Raw genomic sequence first — 7,590 nt, forward strand, 5'->3', positions numbered from 1 at the left:
TTTTACTCAAACACCTCCAGACTCCACAAATTCACATTCCTCAAACATGGGAGAGGTGGCCTTCTCTAGCAATGTGACCCCATATCTCACCAAGAAACCATACAAAAAGTGCAGCACATGTTTGTTAGAAATCTGAACATGAGACAATGTTCCTTACTCTGAAAAGACAGTGAGAAATTTCCTCTTACGTTTTCCTTTGATATAAATCCTTAGTTTCCATATTCATGTCCACGAAAATAATCAGAATCAATAGTGTAGTTTCTGAACTGCTAAGACTAGTTAAAAAGCTTACACTAGTTAAAAAGCTAGTTAAACAATATAAATCACCAGAACAGTCCCCTTTACTTTGATGTCTGCTTCCAGTCCTCCCTGCTGAATGACACTCCTTCTACAGTAAAGGGAAATAATTCCCAAGGGGGTGCAATGGGCGATGCCATCTTTAACTGCAAATTCTGTGATGCAGCTTGAAAAGCTGCTTACAGTTCAGAATCTGAGAAAAAGTAGACCCAATTGTATTTTTGCTGTATTGCTACACTCATAATGCTGATTGTTAAGATTGTTAAAAAGCAAATCCTTGAATTGACAGCATATCTATCATCCTGGAAAATTTTTAGAATACAATCAGGATTCAGGTATACTATATTTCATTAACCTAAGAAGATGCAGTACTTTCACCAATGATATAAAGCATTGTCCCAAAGGTGAGAACCCCCCGCTGCAGTAATTCCTACTCCCTTTACTCAGGTCATGTCAGATTGGAGACCAGTGCATCAAGAGAGATGAGGCATGCTGGTCTATAGATTGGCACAAACAGTCAAAGTAGGAATTAGCCTGAATGCCCAAAGAATTATCAATGGGATCAAGGGTCACAGGGAGAAAGTAGGAGAATGGAGTTGAGAAACTTATCAGCTATGATTGAATAGCAGAACAGACTCGATGGGCTGAATGGCCTAATTTCTGCTCCTATGTCATATGCTCTTAATGGGTTTGCTCAATTAAACAGAGAACCAAAGAACTGAGTCAGACACAGTTTGGATAGTGCCCTGTTAGTGGACAGTGCATTTTGAGCAGTCTGTACAGGTGTTCATCATGCTGTTTGAACTCTCCATACTATTGGACATTAGATGATATATATGCTGTCATCATCCTCATCTTGCTGTAGATTACCACAGTGGGTGGAACCTTGGGTGCATCTGAGTTTTAACCTTTCTCACCTTTGCACTCTGATACAACAGACAGGTGCCAAACCTTTTGACTGTGTGAGGCAGTCGTGTACCTGAAATGTTTCCATAATTACTTAAAGGTTGACATGTTCGGTGCTGGAGATATGAACACTTGGATTTTTGGGGCCAATATATTTAGTCATACAATGTAGCTAAATCTATTGTAGTTTCCACAACGAATTTATACAATTTCTTATGCAATCACACAACTGCAGTTTAATAAATGCTTAGTTCAGTAGTGTCAGTGCAGTAGATAGCAACAAAATATTTAACATTTGTGATAATCCCAGGAATGATAGGACAAAAATAGAAATTTCTGGAGAAACTCAACATGTCTAGCAGCATCTGTGGAGAGTCAGCAGAGTTAATGTTTTGGGTTGAGTGACCCTTCTTCAGGAATGGCGGGACTTGATTTCCAGTGTGCTGCCCCAGTGAGGAATAAAAGCTGTCTGAAGTCTTAGACATTGTGCTTTCTACATTTGCAAATTTTCTGATCTATCAAATGGATATGTAAACTTAAATTGTTATGGTGGAAAGACTGATACATTGGTGTTGCATTTTTTGACTTCTGATAGGTACTTGAAAATGATTCTTTCTTGATTTTGCAGATTGTTAGGATTTTGATCTTCTTGTATTACATTCATTTTGTTATCTTGTGGTATTCTCAGTTGATTAAAGTTGTTGTTGAATCTTTGTTGTTATGAAGATAGTTGCTTTAGTACTCAAGCTAAAATTGAAAACGGTTCAAATTTCTGCACTTCTAAATGCTGTTTGCAATGTAAAGTTTAATTTCTCTTTACCAAAATGGCATCTTCATAGAGATGAATGAAGATATTCTTTTTTCCAAGACATCTAAAGAATTTTCCAAAGATCCACAGGTAGAATTTTCTAAAAATGGCTTCTTTCAACAGATTCAATATAGTTTTGTAACTACATCAAAATCAGCTCCCGTGGAGTTGTTCATGTTGATTTTTTTTTCTGTGTCAGAGGGATGTTCATGACAAGTTTGACACTACATGATCGGATTTGGTCTCTTTACCTTTATCCGATTTTTCATTTTTTTAAAGAACAAGATTAATAACATTTCTTAGCATCTGAAAAAAACTTGAATTTCATGTTTAGATTATAAAAATGATTAAAGTTTCACTAACTGCACTAGCTGATACTTAAACATTATACTCATGGCCAAAGAGGAATTATAAATTAACACTCTGAATTATTTACTCATTCATTTGGACAAGAGGGAGGTGGCAGTGGAATTATGTGTGAACAGAGCAGTTCTTCAAAACAACACAATGTGAAATAGTGAACTGACCAGCAATTTAGTCAAAATTAACTAAAACCATGGAACCAAAGTAGTTGTACAAACAGCTGATTCAGATCAGGCATTATTCTTTGCAGGCAGATTAGGAAAGGGCTGTTGTGGTGTAGTGATAGTGCCCCTATCTCTGGGCTAGTGAATCCCAGGTTCAAGTCCCACTTGCTCCAAAGGTGAGTAATACCATCTCTGAATAGGTTGATTAGGAAAATATCTGCAAACAAACTTATTTTTTATTCATTGACGTGACGTGAATGTCACTGATTGGCCAATCTTTTCTTGCTTTTTCTAATTACCCTTGAACTGAGTGACTAGTTAGATAATTTCAGAAGGCAACTAATAATCAACTGCATTTCTGTGGATCAGCAGATTTTTTTCCTAATGTGCAAGTGGCTGGGACAGGAAGTCAGTTAACTTAGTTAGCTGACAAACTGAAGGATTACTGGACTCAAGATATTGTTCTGTTTTCTCTCCATAGATGCTGCCAGACCTGATCAGTTTCTCCAACAATTTCTGTTTTTGTATGTTTCAAATCTCCAGTATTTGCTGTAATTTGCTTTGTTTTCTGCTTTGCTTTGCAAAGTGACACAGACAACACATTTTCAATTCCAGTACTGTATGATGTCACCATTAAGACCCCAACTTCTCAACCTCACCCTAACCTATGGCATTGGTATTACTCAAGTTTAACTCATCACCAGTTGTCTCTTTGTAATGAGACGGCAACTTACGGTGCTTTGGGATGACTGGGACTTCAAACTTCCTTAGAAAACTCCAGGAAGAAGCCATCAGATTTCAGACAGGGAGTTCAAGTCAAATTAAATGCATCAAGGTGTTACAAAAAGGGATTATCTGCTGTGTGTGCTGTACAAGGGGTGCTTCTGGGTAATATACAGGGTGTTTTTGGGATGCATAAAGAACTTTTTTTGGGATTAACGGGAGTACACATTACTGCATGTTGAAATCACCTTTAAGTCCGTGTTATACTTAAATAGACTGATTTATTCTATGTTATTTTCATTTCCTTTGCTGACTAAACTTTTATTGTTAGTAAAAAATCAGGTACGTTCCATATTTCTGTCTCAGTGTGAGACTATCTTGTTCAAACCAAACAAAATATGAAAGCCAGCTTTCAGTCTTGGATCTAACTTGTCCGTTAGTAACAAGAGCTGGGATCATAACATATGACCTCAGAGCATTAGCCTGGATCTCTAGGTTACTATTCAAGTGACACTCCACTTTATTACCTGGATATCCAATGTCAATCCTAGGTTCCTATCAAATAAAATAGAGGCAAATTTTATACTTAGGAAAATATTGTCAAGCCATTATTGCCAAGATCTGTATTATCAAAAATAACTTACAACTACAGCATACCTTAAATGCAAAAATACCTCAAGGCATTTCACAGGAAATACTAATGAAGAGGTGATGGGGTTGAGCTATATTTGGAGAAATAAAGACTTTGGTTGAATAGATGACTTGAGAAAGTTCTTGAAGGCAGGCCTAGAAATAGATAGATAGAATTGTTTCGGGAAAGTTCTGTGTAGAGTCAGGCCAAGATTTTAAAATATTTTGCTGATAATGATGGATAAGGGAGTAGGGATGCACAAAAGGATCGAGTCAGAAGACCAAAAGCTGCTGGAGGGGAAATAGTTGGGAGAAAGGTGGTGGGAAACAGTGAGGCATGGTCATAGACAGATTGGAAAGAAAGGATTTTTAATTTAACACAACGGGAGATATCGATTCACGGTGGGCGGCACGGTGGCACAGTGGTTAGCACTGCTGCCTCACAGCGCCTGAGACCTGGGTTCAATTCCCGCCTCAGGCGACTGACTGTGTGGAGTTTGCACGTTCTCCCCGTGTCTGCGTGGGTTTCCTCCGGGTGCTCCGGTTTCCTCCCACAGTCCAAAGATGTGCAGGTCAGGTGAATTGGCCATGCTAAATTGCCCGTAGTGTTAGGTAAGGGGTAAATGTAGGGGTATGGGTGGGTTTCGCTTCGGCGGGTCGGTGTGGACTTGTTGGGCCGAAGGGCCTGTTTCCACACTGTAATGTAATGTAAAAAAAAAGTTCAGAGAGTGAGTGAAAATTAGTACAGATAAGGACATAAATGACTACATAAAAGCAAATTACTGCAGATGCTGGAATCTCAGCAGGTCTGGCAGCATCTGTAAGGAGAGAAAAGAAAAGGGCTGACGTTTTGAGTCTAACTGATCCTTTGTCAAAGCTTTGACAAAGGGTCAGTTAGACTCGAAACATCAGCTCTTTTCTTTTCTCTCCTCACAGATGCTGCCAGACCTGCTGATACTTTCCAGCATTTTCTCTTTTGGTTACATAAGTGACTATGTTTTAGATATTTCAGAATATCTGAATATTGATAATGAAAGGTCAACAAGAAAAGTGTTAAGATAAACAGATCTATAGGAGGCATTAGGTTGGATATTGCTCTTTACTGGTTTGCGAAACAGTTTAGTACTTTCACTAGCAGACTCCCATAACATGCCATTAGGAAGGTGACAAAGGATGAAGCAAACATTCCATCAATACCAAGAGATAAAGAATAGTATGGCATAGGAATAGGGCCTCAAAAACTGTGCCAGCACAAGATGCCTTTCCAAACCAGAAACCTTTTGCCTCTTTGCAGTCCGTTTCCCTCCATTCCCTACCAATTCATATATCTGCCAAGGTGCCTCTTAAACGATGTTAGTGTATCCACCTCCACCACCTCCTTTAACAAACACTCATTCCAAACACTCTGTAAAAAAAATTACCTTTCACATTTCTTTTACACTTACCCTCTTTTGCTTTAAACCTATGTCCCTAGTAATTGACATATCTACCTTGGGGAAAAGACTCAGTCTATCCATTCTATCAAGACATTTCACAGATAATATTAATGAAGAGGTGATGGGGTTGAGCTATATTGCGAGAAATCAAGACTTTGGTTGAATAGATGACTTTTGAGAAAATTCCATAATTTTGTAAACTTCTATCAGGCCACTCCTCATCCTTTGACAAGTGAAAAAGAACTAAGTTTTTCCTATTTCTCCTCATACTTTATACTCTCCAAACCAGGCAACAGTCAGGTAAACCTTTTCTGTACCTTCTCCAAAGCATCCACATTCTTCTTGTTGTTTGGTGACCAGAACTGTACACAATATTCCAAATATGCTCTAACTAAAGTTCTATACATTTGATTCTAAAACCTTCACAACAATGTGAGTACTGTTTATTAAATGACAGTGAAAAAGTCATTGTACATACTGATCATTTAAAAATATCTAACTTGCACGTCCTTCCTCTCAATGCATAATGCAGTGGCAGTAGAACATGTCAAGGTTGCTAAGTTAATGAATTATCCATATTGCTCACAAATTATTTATAAATGTTCTTCCATCACATACCGAATACATTTCTCAACATTGATGTCACATTGCTAGCCTGATTAAAGCTTATGAGACTCACGAAATCATTGAGTAATCATACAGTACTAATAAGGAACAGTTTCTGCTAAGAAATGAAGTACCTGTGGTTTCATTTTACATTGGAAGTAATCTATTAAAATAACTCACTTTATCACAGCTTCTTCCCTTATTAGTTCATCAACTTGCTTTGACACAATTCAATGGAGATTGTTTTGTGAATGGATTATGTGTTCATATGGAAAGGATTCAACATTACTCTGATGACTGGAAAAAGATGATCCATTAAATCATGTTGCAGCATGTTGTAATGGATTAACAACTCAGTGCCTAAAAAGGAGAATTAACACATATTAATATTCCAGAGAATATCTGATGGCCTCTCTCAGAAAGCTTTTTGTCAAATCATTGTATTGTCGGCTAGTTCATGCAGTCAAAAGACTAAGACGTCTCCAAATATTGGCCAAAGATTCTATGTATATATTTGCAGTATTTTAAGAATAGATTATTGTAAAACTGCTCAAAAAGTAGCATTCACATTTCCCTGCCCCAGTCCCCACATCATTGCCACAATTTCAGATAGGAACTAGAATTAATAAGTTATATATCAGTAAATCCATAACTTCAGTTAGCCTGGGCTTAATATTTTTTCACCACTATTTCATGAATTCAAGTTATCCCTAAGTAATAAACAGAGTATCCTACAGAAATTGTGCTTGCTGTATAAATAAATTTAGATACTCTTTAGAAGCATCAGCTCCCACTGGAAATCGAACCCACAATGTATTCTGAAGTTGTCACTACAATAAACCTGTTGGACTATAACCTGATGTCATGTGATTTTTAACTTTATCCACCCCAGTCCAACACCGGCACTTTCACATCATGACTACAATTAGACTCATGAAGACACTATTACATCAGTTGTGATTTGAAGAGTCTTCAGGATTGAAATGTACTTTCAAGACAACTAGCCACATATTACTTTTAATTGCCTCCATTATACAGTACATTCCAGGGTCATGTTTTAGTATAACTCTTAATTTAAATTAACATTAGGGGTCTCTGCAGCACTGCAGCATATGGATTTGCAGTTATCCGTGTGCATTGACACAGGGAGAGAGAGGGATATTATCCATTATTTATGCTGCTCTCCTGGTTTTGAAGGTCAAGGAAGTATTGGATTGTGATTTTAAATATGTGCTCTATACACCAAAATCAATATGGATGTGAAGTTTGGTAAAACATAACACCTCATTGTCAAGGTAACCAATTTAGCACAAAAGTAAATAAGGGAAAAAAATAGATAAAACAACAAGTATTTCTTTCTAGATTCTATATCCATAATTAAAAGTGGATTCTATCTTTAGTTTTCTAGCCAGAAAATGATCTATTTTATTTGCATTGATCTCTAAAGTCAGTTTTATTGTCCAAAATGCCCTGTTTCCTCATTCTACTATGAGTGCAGGACAAGTTGTATCACTGACTTTTCCACAATTATCAGCAAAGTCAACTTTTCTAATGACTCAGGGTTCCACTATTCCTTACTTCCAACTCTGGCTTGTGTTGAATTAGCTGATTTCCTGAAGCAGCAGCAAGAGTGGGAACCTTACAATTGATCTTTGAA

The 7,590-nt window shown here is 37.3% G+C and overlaps 1 long non-coding RNA gene across 1 annotated transcript in view; it reads right to left on the reverse strand.

Moving 5' to 3' along the window:
* Window positions 1-5,747, reverse strand: part of LOC148152103 (uncharacterized) — a 46,610-nt gene extending 40,863 nt beyond the window's left edge. The window contains exon 1 of the long non-coding RNA XR_015757715.1: window positions 5,645-5,747. This is a non-coding gene — a long non-coding RNA (uncharacterized LOC148152103). The remainder of the gene's footprint in view (window positions 1-5,644) is intronic.
* Between the last annotated feature and the right edge of the window lie 1,843 nt (window positions 5,748-7,590).

The sequence above is a fragment of the Chiloscyllium plagiosum genome, unplaced genomic scaffold (genome assembly GCF_037043375.1).
Source record: "Chiloscyllium plagiosum isolate Xiang-an unplaced genomic scaffold, Cpla_swu_hap1 HiC_scaffold_1, whole genome shotgun sequence".
Lineage (NCBI taxonomy): Eukaryota > Metazoa > Chordata > Chondrichthyes > Orectolobiformes > Hemiscylliidae > Chiloscyllium > Chiloscyllium plagiosum.